Source organism: Myotis yumanensis, unplaced genomic scaffold (assembly GCF_028538775.1).
Source record: "Myotis yumanensis isolate MYYU_CA2020_CCGP unplaced genomic scaffold, mMyoYum1.0.hap1 SCAF_2, whole genome shotgun sequence".
Classification (NCBI taxonomy): Eukaryota; Metazoa; Chordata; class Mammalia; order Chiroptera; family Vespertilionidae; genus Myotis; species Myotis yumanensis.
In genome coordinates this window covers 39,069,676-39,083,708 of record NW_027223753.1, presented here as the reverse complement: position 1 = coordinate 39,083,708, position 14,033 = coordinate 39,069,676, and the positions used below count along the sequence as shown (strand labels likewise).

At 44.6% G+C, this 14,033-nt stretch overlaps 1 pseudogene; it reads right to left on the bottom strand.

Moving 5' to 3' along the window:
- Nucleotides 1-11,993: 11,993 nt before the first annotated feature.
- LOC139001817 (parafibromin pseudogene) lies at nt 11,994-13,599 on the bottom strand (annotated as a pseudogene).
- Between the last annotated feature and the right edge of the window lie 434 nt (nt 13,600-14,033).

Here is a 14,033-nt window from a genome sequence, read left to right as displayed (position 1 = left end):
GTACCACTTTAACCCCATTAAAATGGCCACCTCATTGTGGTTTGAATTTGCATTTCCCTAATGACTAATGATAGCAAGCATCTTCATGTGCTTGTTAGCCATTGTACATATTCTTTGGTGAAATATCTATTCATTTACCCACTTTTTATTAGGATTTCTTGTTGTAGTTTATTCTGCGTACTAATTTCTTATTTATGATTTACAAATATTTTCTCTCTGTTGTTTGTCTCCTCCCAATATTTAACTGTCTGAAACATGTCACTGGCTAGAGGCTTTCCCTTTACTGGGGTATTTTCCCAGGTCACAACTGATCAGCTATTTAATTGTTTCACCAACTTATAAAATTATTATCTTTGTCCTCAACTTCACTCTGGGTGAGGTTGTCATTGCTGCCCAAGCAGTAAGTCCTCAAGGCATTCTACCACTTGCCTTCTCAAACCAATCCCAGTACCCCTTCCCTTATCAGTTCAGATCCTCAGAAACAGAATCCAAGGTAGAACTAGAGACTTATTAAGGGAAACACCTGTGAAACAAATACTATACACTGATGATAGCACTCACCAATGTACTTCTGACTCCTGTGAAAGTAGAGATGGAAGCAGGATTGGTTAAGACAAAGCTGACTACAGCTCAGTCCTGAGAAAGTCTAGGCTAGTCTAAAGTGGTTTGTCAGGAAAACGCCAAACCTGTTACTGAGGAGTCCTAGAGCAGTGGTGGCCCATTTGAGGAGCTTTGTCGGATGGAAGCAGGCTGGCTCTAGCAGCTCACACTGCTTGGCCTCTGACTGAGGGCAGCAGGTGATGCACAGCCTCATTGTGAATGCCATGGTAGATCACTGAAGACTGTCAACTGGCTGTGTTTCCTGCAGCAGGTACTCTTAATGGAAATATCAGTGGCATGCTTCCATAGTCACAAGAATTAATTAGGGGATGTTGGATAATTAAGTATGGGAACTGTTGATTTCTTTTGCTTGTTTTCACTATGGTGGAATTCCCCAGAAAACTTTCTTTACATCACTGGCAGCTCTTCCAGTTGAAAGCCAAATAACTAATTTTTCCAATGGGTATTTTTCTCACCTTATAAATATAGCCAATGTTATTTCAACAAACATATGGCAAACCATAGAGTTAAACTTCTAACATGTTTTGTATTCCATCTAATCATGTTGGCTACTGCTTGTTCACTTTTTACATGGAATGATAGGTTTAAATACCTCTTCTAGAGATATTTTATATATATTTACTCTGAAGCACAAGGCTCCATAAAAGAGGTAACTTAAGGGGGTTTGTCAGGGAAAAGCCAAGCCTGTCACTTGTGTTCAGACAGGGTAGAAGTCAGTTTTACGAGGGTCACTGCACAGCAGTGAAGATTAGTTCTAACTGGAGTTTTGTTTTATTTTGTTTTGGCTGAGTGGAGAGCAGGCCTCATAGAGGCTGCCATTTGACTTAGTTTTGGATGAATGCTACTAACAAGCCAGAATTAAGAGGTAATTTATGAAGATGCATGATAAAGGATGCTGGAAATAATAAATAGTCCATTGATGGTTGAAAAGCTGGAGAGACTTGAATGCCAAGAGTCTTGTTTCCTTTTGTTATGGTTCAAATTCTTCCCTCTGGGGGCCAGGAGAGGGAATAGGTATGTGAAATGCAACAGAAAGACGCTTAAAGGTCTAATCCCATTTGCACCTTGAGTTTTTGGCTCCTCCACCGAAAGGATGGAAAATATTACCTATTATTTTCATGATAAAAAAGCTGATTATTTCAGGATTCCAAGTTCTTGAAACTCCCCAAATGGAAATGGAAGGCCCCTGCTAGGATTTGAGGCATCATCTGACATGCTGTTCACGTGAAACTGAACAGAGCAGCTGACTAATCAGTTGTTCACTTGCAGATCGTCCCCCCAGGACTCAGGTTTGAGTTCTTATAGGTCTGGGAAGAAGACCATGATCATTTCTCCTCAAACACTTATGCCACAATAGAAATACCAGTCAAATATTGCAAACCATAAAAGATAATATAGAACAGATGTCTTTACCTTTTGGAAGTTCAATTTGGTTTTGATCAGAGATGAGCTTATCTTAAACCTAATGGAAAAGACATGCAAATACTCAGATTTTTCTTTGACTACCAAGAATTTAAAAACAAACAAACAAACAAGAAAAAACACACCTAAAGTACTGTCTAGTCATAGGAAAATAAATGTTTAGAAATAGGAAAACAAACTAAGGAAACTAACAACCTAAAAAATATGCTTAAAGCAATGAGCATATACCTACATGTCTCACTTTAGATAAATGCAATTCTGGGCTCTGGAAAGAATTCTACAAACCTACTTCTTAAGAAATGAATCCTCTTTTTAGGGCAGCAGTTTTCAACCTGTGGGTTGCGACCCCTTTGGCGGTCGAACCACCCTTTCACAGGGGTCACTTAAGACCATGCTGCATATCAGATATTTACATTATGATTCATAACAGTAGCAACATTACAGTTATGAAATAGCAACGAAAATAATTTTATGGTTGGGTCACAACATGAGGAACTGTATTTAAAGGGCCAGAAGATTGAGAATCACTGTTTTAGGGGAACTTCTTGAATTTTCTGTATTAGTTATTGGCTAACATTCTTTCTAATTACCTAACTTGGTAGGACCAGCCTGGAGAAAGGCAAATAATTTAATAGTAGATAACATTCATGTGCTTTATGTCAAACACTGTAGGGTATCTTCACAAACCATATGTTAGATGCTATTAACATACCCACTTGACAGATGAGTAAGTTGAGGAACAGAGTAAGGAAATGGTCTATTCTCAGGTTGCTGAGACTTAAACATATGTACTAGTAGTCTGACTCCAAAGCCATTTCTCTTTGCTACTCTATACTCTTTTTGTTAAATTGTTTATTGTTTAAAGTATTACATATAGTATTACATATGTCTCCTTTTCCCCCCATTAACCTGTCCCCTGCCACCCCCAACCCCCAGCTACTCTATACTTTTATGTCAGAGGCATACTGCCTCTCAAAGCTCTTGAGTTCCTTAATGAGTTATTTAGCTATACAATTATTCCCTATGTATTTTGACCCCAGGATGATAGTGAGGAACCTAATAGTGCTGTCAGTCAGCTGTGACTCTAGAATTTTGTGTGTGTGTGGGGGGGGGGGGGGGGGGGGTTCACATTGTGGGCTGTGAAATTAAGATCTCAATGGTGATCAATGTATAATTCAGCAACTGCCAAGAGGGACAATTCAGCAGCTTCTAAGAGGTACAGTGTTACACTCCCCCAAGTTCATCTTGAAAACTTATGGGGTCAATTTTAGTTATTAGTCATTGGAGGCTGTCAATACTGGCAATTATGGGGCAGGGCTCCAGAGCTCCAGAATGCTAGATCTCAGGATCTAGTAAAGAACAGCCCAACACAGTGCACACGTTATATGCAGGTGAAAACTGTTTATAACTTGAAGTTGGAATTTAACTACTGTACTAGTTAATACTTACTGAGTTTTTAAAGGAAACATCTCAGAGCAAGGTTAGCTATTAGTATAAAATTTAGGGGCAGGGGAAAAGTATATACATTTCAGAAAAATCATCTTATCAAAGACTATACCATTAGGGGTATTTGTGGTCACTTCAGTGCAATTGTATTGGACTCCTTTTGTAGTCGCCACCTCCTGGAGTTTCTACATGCAAGTACAAACATCTGACTACTCATATGGCCTCTAGTATAGTTGTACCTGAGAAATAATGCATATTTACTTTAATATTTTATCAAATATTAATTTTCTCCTAAAAACATATTAGATAGCAGGAATCAAAATATTTTAAGTGGGAAAACAAAGCATTCTCAGCCTGACCAAAGTCTCAATCAACTTGTTCAAATATCACAAAAACAGCCATAAATATGTATATAACAATCCATCAAGGATTTTTATGATAATGCAGCTAAAACACCTATAAACCAGCATATCCTCTAATGGTTTCATTAAGGGTGTTTGTATAACATCAGCAATACTGTAAAGTACTGGACACAGAATTAAGATCTTTGAACACTGCCAGGAGAGAACTCAGACCCAGGAGGAGCTAAATGCTCAGGAAAAGTGGGGAAGAGATGGCCATAAAGCACAATACATTTAAATGTGAGCACAAAGAATGACTCTCTTGGGAAATAGCTAAAATGACTTGTGTGCAACTCATTTTTTATTCTTTGAGTAAAAATATTTTTGGGTCAACAACAGGAACTTGAGTAGTGAGTCTCAAAAGTGAGGAATGTCTGAGGATGTGGCAAAAACATTTTTAAGGTACATTAAAATCTGTTCCATTTTCAACATAAAAGACCATACAAACTGTTATTATTCTTACATAAAAAATAAACTGGGATTTTTTTTGCCCTCACTAGGTGAATGATTTTCACATGAATAATTTTCAAGTCAAAGAACTTGAAACCTGACCCTCACACTCAACCATTTACATGGCTTTGGCAAAGTCATTTCACCTCCTCAAATCCTCTATCGATGAGAGGGAATGCTACCCTAGGCATGTCAGAGCTGAATACAGTCAGGGTGGGAATATAGGTAAGCCATCACCCACCAAAAGCTCAGTCATCCAGCACATCAAGCAGATCTGTGTCATGTATCCTAGACCTTTGCTTTGATTCTTGCTAGCAAATACTAACCTTCTCTCATCCATCCAGACTTGAGTGTGTAGTTGACTACAACTGGCTAGTCCAGAGGCAGGTGGGAAGTAGATGAACTGAGTCCACACCTTTGGAAGAAGGGGTCCTACTCAACCTAGCTACATTGCCCTGGACCAACACTGCACATGAAAAGAGAAGCTGGATCTTCTAGTGAATATTGTAGCATTTCTTCCACTGGGTTCGTGAAACCAACCTTTTTACTCAAACGATGAGCTCATTCTTGTGTTGGTGTTTGTGCTTAGGTGGGTTCTAGATGTATGGATACTATGCCTCTGTCTCTGCGGTGGAATTCCTTATTCTATGTAGAAAAACTGTTAGAATTAACAAGATTCCTCTAAAGCAGTGGTTCTCAACCTTCCTAATGCCGCGACCCTTTCACACAGTTCCTCATGTAATGGTGACCCCCAACCATAAAATTATTTTTGTTGCTACTTCATAACTGTAATTTTGCTACTGTTATGAATTGTAATGTAAATATCTGATATGCTATATGTGTTTTCTGATGGTCGCAACCCACAGGTTGAGAACCGCTTCTAAAGCAAACTAAGATGGAAAATTCTACTGTAAAAACAAAGCTTCTTAGTAACTTATCAAGAGATGGTATGTTCATTCTAGTGATGTTGCACAGTGAAGTGCTTCATCTCTTCCATTGGAGATTTCCCTCTTAGATACCTGAGGGATTTTTAGGATGAACAACCTCAGATATGTAGTAGCCTACCTCTTCTTAGGACTGGTGTTATTCTAGCAAGTAAAAATGCATTCTCAGTGGTGATGTCAGTATCCATAAATATGACAGCTTCCTAAATCAAATATTGTTGTCAGGCATAGTTATTACATAGAACAGGAAGAATTTTAGTGTTTACTGACAAAGTTCTTAGCTATAAAAGCATTTAATAATCCATAATCCTCATTAACTTCTGCCTTTTTCTTTGTCAATTTCTAGTAATCAAATTTCTCTTGGTTCTCATTTAGAATTATAAAAGACTAGAGGCCAAGTGCACAAAAATTTGTGTACTCAGGGGGGTCCCTCAGCCCGGCCTGTACCCTCTCGCAGTCTGGGACCCCTCGGGGGATGGCCACCTGCTGGCTTAGGCCTGCTCCCTGGGGGAATGGGCCTAATATGGCAGTCAGACATACCTCTGGCAGCCCGGGAGTCCTCGGGGGATGTCCACTTGCCAGCAGGGAGCAGGCCTAAGCTGCAGCCGGACATCCTTGCAGTGCTGAGGAGGCAGGAGAGGCTCCCACCACCACCCTGTGCTGGCAGCCATCAGCCTGGCTTGTGGCTGAGCAGAGCTCCCCCTGTGGGAGCCCACTGACCACCAGGGGGCAGCTCCTGCATTGAGCATCTGCCCCCTGGTGGTCAGTGTGTGTCATAGTGACCAGTCATTCCAAGTTATTCTGCTATTAGGGTCAATTTGCATACTACCCTTTTAGTATATAGGATAGAGGCCTGGTGCATGGGTGGGGGTCGGCTGGCTTGCCCTGAAGGGTGTCCCGGATCAGGGTGGGGGTCCTGCTGGGGTGCCTGGCCAGCCTGGGTGGGGGGCTGAGGGTCGTTTTCAGGCTGGCCACACCCCCTTCAGGGAGGGGGGTCCTGCCGGGGTGCCTGGCCAGCCTGGGTGAGGGGTTGATAGCTGTTTGCAGGATGTCCAAGCCCCGCAGCGAGGACCCTCACCCCATGAGGGTGTGGCCATCCTGGGTGAGGGGCTGATGGCTGTTTGCAGGCTGGCCAAGGCCCCCAGCCACCCAAGCTCCCAGTGGAGGCTGGCTGGAAGCAGGTATCTGGGATTTATTTGTCTTCTATAATTGAAACTTTGTTGCCTTTTGCGGAGCCGCAGTCGGCCAGGGCAGGTGGGAAGCTTGGCTTCCTCCATCGCAGGGGCAACCAAGCCTCCTGCTTTCTCCAGCTCTGTGGCTGTCGGCGCCATCTTGGTTGTGTTAATTTGCATATAGCCACTCTGATTGGCTGGTGGGCGTGGCTTGGGGCGTAGGGGAGATGTGGTCAATTTACATGTTTCTCTTTTATTAGATTAGATGACCTTTCTCCTTCTCTGCTAGGTGTGATCATCTCGGCCAGACTGATTCAGTCTTGAGTATTGATGGCCAACTTGCTCATAAATAGTTTGGGGCTATAGCCTTTTCAACTTAATCTATAACCCATTTTTCTTTTGCAAGCAATCAATGGTAATGTTAGTATCATGAATGAAATAACTAAGTCTCAAGTCATTCTCTGGTTTGATTCCAGATCAAAATTGAATTGGTGTGATTTTTTTTTATTTTGGGTTTAGTTACATGTGAAGCCAGCCTCCCCACCCCCAAATTGTTCTAGGACTCTAAACCTGAGGCACAGGGTTTGTGTTATGGCATATTCAGGGCAACATGACTGGCTCCTAGGCTGGAGCCAACTGCAACAAAAATAGAGTGGACCCAAGGTTCTCAGAAAAGATGAAAGCATTTTGCTACCTAAAGGCAAAGACAGCTTTTCAAATGGTGCCAATACTCTCATTGTTCAGGTTGTGCAAGGCTTTCCTTGTAAGAAAGATGTCAAACTGTTCTCCATACACTAGCCTCATTCCTATAAACCAAATTCCATCTCACTTCCCACCTAACCTGTGCCCAGGTAAATTCTATTCAAACTCCAAAAACCAATTGACAGCTCACAGCTTCCCTAAGCTTCTTTAACCAGTTTTCTTCTCAAATCCTTTCATCCAATCAAGAGCTAATATCTTTATATCAAGTTCATTCAGAGCCTGCCCTTGCCTTCACCAGGGCAGTGGTGACAGACAGCTCCTCTCTATTCTCCAAGGCCAAGTATCTGAAGTTACTTGTCAGGGACAGATGCCTGCTACCACAGGAGCTCAGACTCTATTCTCAAGTGTAGCAAAAAGTGGTTTAATCTGGTCATGTGGGTGGGAGGGAAATGTGGATTGTGGATGATTTGAGCTGTACATCTTTCTCCACCACTAAACCAGAAAAGGAGGAAAAGGAAGATGATAGAGAGTTGCCTTCAGTGGCTGAATTGATGGATAAGTGGCCAGAAGAGGCTGAGCAGGTAAATACCTTTCATCCAGTGCCAAATAGAAGCTTCTGGGAGGCCATAATGAGGATCTACATTCACACAGACATTTCTGTCATGACTCCCCAGATCCTCTCCTCCTAGAAGGGTCCATATGACACCCCAGGTCCTCTCCTCCCAGGGGAACCGATAACAATTCCTCAGATATCTCTCCCGAAAGAAGTGCCGAACAGCTCCCCTGACTCATCTCAACCTAGAAAGACTCAAATCTTTGGACACATCGCAGCTCAGGAGGGCCAGTCATAATTTCCCCAATTTGGTTCCTAATGTTCCTCATTCACTGCCCCGAACCAAAAGCAGTAAAGCCCCCAGAAAGAGCCTCTAGCAAAACTTCTCCACATTGGAAGGATCCAGGACTCTTTCATCCCTCACACCTGAAGAATAGCAAATATGAATATAACTCGGGACAACTCTCCTCCACAAAAAAAGCAAGCAACATTCCATTTTGGAAATACACAGCATGATTCTAAAGGCTCTTCACCAGCCATGGGAAATTTCATACAAGCGCTTCACCTAGAAGACATCAGAGTCACACGCTGGATTTTTCTTTCTTCCCAAGTGACAGTTGGAAAGCCTCCGGTTCAGATCATTCTCCTCCACTGAAGAAACAAACTTCAGGGCCCCAGGATTCTGATTCAGATATGTCACCTCCATGGAAGAGACCTGGAAGACTAGAGCTCGGTTTCTGACCCCTCTCCACCAGGGAGGAAACAAGAGGGTTAACTCTTCTGATTCATACCTGTCTCCACCTCAAAGCGCTCAGCTTCTGGGAAAGAAGGCTGCACACGTGTATTCTAAGGCCAGCACTGGGTTGGTGTTAACTGACAAACAGCGAGAGCAGCAGAAATTCAAGAAACCATGGTATTTGAAACTGAATTCCAATATGCTGAAACCATATTTCAAGATAAGTCTGGTCATAAAAGAAACTTGAAAGTTTAGAGCAAAGGAGAGAAACAGACAAGGACTCAGAGACATGCTCTATATGCCCAGTGGGGAAAAGGGCTTGTCTAGAGCCAGAAGCAGCAACAAAATGTGGAGGATGCAGTAAAGAAAATGCAAAAGCCTCTGGCCCGCTGTATTAATGATAAAGATGTGGATCAGATGCTGAGAGAACAAGAAAGAGAAGGGGACCCCATGGCCAACTTTATCAAGAAGAATAATGCCAAGGAGAACAAGAATAAGAAAGTGAGATATCACTACAGTGGCCCAGCACCTCCTCCCAACAGATTCACCATCTGTCCTGGATATCACAGGGATGGATGTACAGATACAGTGGATCTGAGCAGGAGCGCTTTCCCAGGCTTGCCAGCAAAAGGTGATGGAGAGACTGGCCCACAGTGGAGTGTTGAGGATGTGTAACTTCTCTGAGACTATGGGAGTGGCTGAGGGTTGTGGTAGTGGACGTAGGGCAGCCAGCTGTCCAGCTATAACAGTTGCCTATACTAATAATCAGGGCCCACACACATGAGCAATTGTTGAAGACTAGTTTTGACCACTAGCATTTGAGAAGACTATTTAAGACCTGACGTTTGGACTGAGGCACCTGTAACTTCTCAGATGTGCCAACACCAGAGATTGCTGCTGACTTACAGAAGAAACACTGATTTTCCAGCGTCCCAGGGTTTGTTCTTGGTTAGGTTTTTAATAAACATTTATGTTCTTAAAAGTTCAGTCAGACTGATTTCTCCTTGACATGCTTGTGGGAAGTAGCCTGGCACTATTCTCAGTGCTGGGTATTTGAAGTGTGTAGCAAGGATATAGCCCAGTTCCACCTCCCAGTCAGTGGAATGGTGTCCGCCTGGCCAGTGACCATGAGGAGCAGGGCAGCACAGACCTGAGTGTTTCCCTCGTCCTTGATGGCTAACAAGCTTTACCAGGCTCTCTGTCCTTGGTCTGACTGAAGGCCTTTCCCAGCTCGGTTCCCCCCCTCCTCCTTTCCCCATCTCCCCTTTGCTAGTTAAGCCTCTAGCCTATCCAGGTCCAATGTGGAAACTCACCCAACTGGTGGCCATCAGGTCTTCCCCAGATATGTTATGAAGGCTATGTCTTTCCCTCTGGCCCCCCACATGGGTTTTTTCTATCTAGATCTAGCAAAGAACAGCATGGTGCTCCCTGGGGTGGAGCTGCTACAGTACATAGCCATTCTAGAGGACAACAGATTTCTCCAGGAAACTTTTGAGAGTCGAGAATCACAGATCTCAAACACTACTACTTGAATATTTAGTTAATGAAACTCCTGTTGAGACAAATTAACCCAAAATGCTCTTTTCCCACCAAAATCCTGGTAAGTGTGTTTCTTCTCCCCCTCCACCAGCTAAAGACATTCACTTGCTGTGACTACAGCCCAGATGTCCCTTCTTTGCCAAATAATCACCTCTACACGGTCATCTGTTCACCTTAAAACCTATATATGAGTGATAAGAAAAATGAGTCAGATTTCCACAGAGGTCTATAAACTTGTTACAAGTCTTACAACACCTCGGGTCATGAGAATCAATCAGCCCTTCTGAAATGGTTTCACCAGCTGGTCACCCTCACTCTGCTGGAGAGAGAATCACTGGATTGAAAGTGCCCTTGGCCCCGGGGCTGTGGAAACTTGAGTCTGTGCAGAGTGGGGAGGCAGGGTCAGAGAGGGGAAGTCAGCCTCTTCCTGAGAGCTTTCTGACACTAGGTAGTGAGACTACTGGAAGGCTTTCTCCTTTAACTCATGTTTATTTGTGTTAATTGTAGATTCCTAAACTCCCATTTCTCTGGCAGGTCAGAGAAACATTCCCCACAAGATGACAGACTGTGCACTGCTCGACTCAGGATGTTCTAGTTAGGCTTCTGCACTTGCCTGGAGTCCCAGCTGAAGGTGAATTCACTGAAGGCTCTCCCACTGCATGAGTAGCTGGGGCGCTGCACCACCTTGCTGCAGGCAAAGGTCTTGTTAATGACTTCAGCTGAGCCACAACTTCAGTGTACCAACTTCAGGTGCTTGATTATAAAACAGAAGACAATTGAGGAGCCTGAGCTTTTAAGGTCTGAGACAGAGGATGAAGGAGGGTCCTAATGTCAGGCAAGATGGAGAACTTGTGCTCAAACTCTGCTTAACATCGGTGGAAGCAGCCTCATGTGGGGCTGCTATCAGGTGGACTTGCCCAGCACCAGATGCTTGCTTCCATGTTTCTCAATGACTTGTTGGTCTGTGGTCTCCACCTAGGTTTTGAGGCTTGCACTCAACTTAGAACACCCCAAATCAACCCAACTTCAGCCATTTTACCACCCCACATGACTTCTAGATATTATTTCACATCCAAATGTGTATTTTCAGTTCCTGTTTTACCCAGAACATTAAATGAAAGAAGAATCACTTTTTAAAATATATATATATTTTTTATTGATTTTAGAGAAGAAGGGAGAGGGAGAGATAGAAACATCAATGATGAAAGAGAATCATTGAATGGCTGCCTTCTGCACTCCCCCACTGGGCATGTAGCCTGAAATCTTGGCATGTGCCCTTGACCAGAATTGAACCCGGACCTTCAGTCCGCAGGCTGATGCTCTATCCGCTGAGCCAAACCAGCTAGGGCACCATCACTTTTGATGTGTGACCACTGAAGTCTCTGCTTGGTTTGCTTAATGGTCAACTAATGATTGAACAGAGACTTAAATGCTTTCATCAACATAAGAAATGTCCAAACCTGTAGAGAATTTTTGAGTTTATTTGAGTCAAAACAAGGTCTCAAATACTTCAGCAAATAACAGTTTTGCAGTTTCTTTTTTTTCTAAGAAACACACTTTAAGTAATGCTAATTTAACCAATGAAGTAAAAACTTCTATCAAAATATACAATTTCTATTACAGACTAGAAAGCTAATATTAAAAAAAAACTAGCGGCCCAATGCATGAACTTCATGCAAGAGTAAGTCTTCCTTCCCCCGGCTGTAGGCACTGGCTTTCCTCACAGCCCTGGCTTCCTCCAGAAGGACGGAAGGATGTCTGGTCCAATTAGCATATTATGCTTTTATTATTACAGATAGTTGTAGGCCAAAAAGTTTACTCATATGAATGACAGGCATCATGTGATCCCTTTGAAGCACAAAAGCATCGGATGAGATCTTTTGCTCAATCCAGGACCTTCATAATTTGTGAGATTTTGATAAATTCATACAGCTTGACACTCAGTCTTTAGATGAAGGTATATCCACGCTTCTTAACCCAGATTTCCCGACTGGGAAACCACGTAATTCAGAATCTCAAGTGGGATTTATGCTTTGCCATGTAGCTATCCAGTGTATCCCAGAAGCTTAAGAAAAGCAGTCTGTCGGAGTGGCGTTGGTAATAGCTGAGCTCCAGCACTGTTATGTTCCACTTCTGAACGTTGGTGTCTAGAGGAACGTGCTCACATTTCAGATGGAAGGCTTTAATTTTCGCAAACACGTCAACTGGCGATCCATCAGGCAAAAGCCATGGCCACCCTTTGAACTGCCAGGCGGGACCGTGCACGAAGACGGCCACCACCTGGTCCCAGTCCTGAGGCGTGAGTTTCAGAGGCTGGTCCACGACTCTGTAGGGCACCGTGAGGCCGAGCGCCGTGCCCCTGGGCTGCACCCGGTCCTTTCTTCTCTGTATCAGCGTTTCATTCTCTCGTCGGCAGCCCTGTTTCTTCTTCTCATCGGATGGGACAAACGTCAGGTCCTGCAGGAGGTCCTTGGCATTCAGCATGGTTATGAGAGAGGTGGCGGCCGCAGGGATGATGATGATGGGTGTCCAAGAGCCTTTCTTCTGATTCAGGGGAGGTCTGGCCTGAGAAACTGGCCTGGGCACTGGCACTGGCTGTGCCGCGGGAGTCTGAGTGTCACGGGTCGCCGCGCCCTCTAGCGTCATGGACTCCAGCGTCTTCCCATGGTAGGTGCCCATCGTGTCAATGTGGAAGCCTCCCGTTTCTTGTTTTCTTTTGAATCGTTCCTGGTCATAGCTGTCGTAGGCAGCTGGGATAGGCTGTGTGGTAGGCAAGGTGGGAGCCGCAGGTGCTGCACCGGGGGCCGGTCGCTTTTGAGGCGCGGGGCCCTTTTTCTCTGGCTTCCACAGACTGAAGAATTGCAAAACCATCCTCGGCAAAGGCCTTGCCCTTGCTCTGTAGGATAGTCGTGCGTGTCCTCCCCACTCTCTCTCTGCTGATGATGTCCCGGGTCACATCCACGTCGGCGTCCACAAAGCTCCTCGTTTGGAGAGCGGTTCTGTCATCACCCAAGTCGGTCTTGATGGTCGATCTTTTCTTGGCCATAATTTTGACTTTGATCGCCGCAATTTTCTCCACGGACATGGCTTCAGACAAAGACCTGATCTGTCCAGTCTGTACACTCTCTTCTCCGTGGGCCTCCAAGCAGGCAGCCCATCGCTCTTTATCGAGGCGCACCCGCTCTGCGTCCTCAGTCCGCGGTTTCTTTGCTGCTGGAGCTGCATCCGCGGCGCGTTTCACCTGAGTGGGTCACCGAAGCCCGATTTCCACAGGGGCGCTGCGGTCGATGCTCGCCGACGTTGATGCTTCGCCACTGAGATATCTAAGTAGGTCTTTTCGGTCAGGCCTTCTCACCACAGGGATGTTTTCAGTGGCTGCGCGGCGGACATAAACAGGATGAGAGAGGTGCACGTTATCAAGTAGAAATAAGACAGAATCCAGCGTGTAATACTCCCTGGGTCGGCCTTCCTGTCCAGTCCCCCACACCACGTAGTTGGTCTTCACGTTCTTGGGCCAGAGGAACTCGCCGCCAAAGATGACTTTGTCCTCCTTCACCTCGATCTCCTTCTTCTGGATGCTGTACTGTCGCAGGTCACTGAGCATGTCTGCCATCTTCTGCCTCCTCGCCACCGGGGCCCCGTGCACCAGTACCGCTGCCTCCCTGCCTCGCTGGGCCACTGTTGCTGCTGCTGCTGCTGCTGCCACCGCCGCCTCTGCCTCTGCCTCTGCCGCTGCCTGGGCTGCTTATGCCATGCATCCAAACTGCAGTTTCTTTTATACATTTGAAATTGAGGCGGGAATGTAAAAAGATGACATGAGGGTGGGAGATAACGAGACAGCGATTGGATTATAAGATTATGGGTGGTTTCTTAAGGTGGTTGCTTCTAAGAAGTTTGAAAAAAAGAGGATTACCCTGGCATTCCAAAGGTGTGTTAACCTAGATGCACAAGAACAGTGAACAGGGCTTGCTTAAGGCAAAGATAAATATTTTCCTACAGATATAGGCCTGGGGCATGACTGCCCACCAAGAGCTGCCCAGTTGGGAA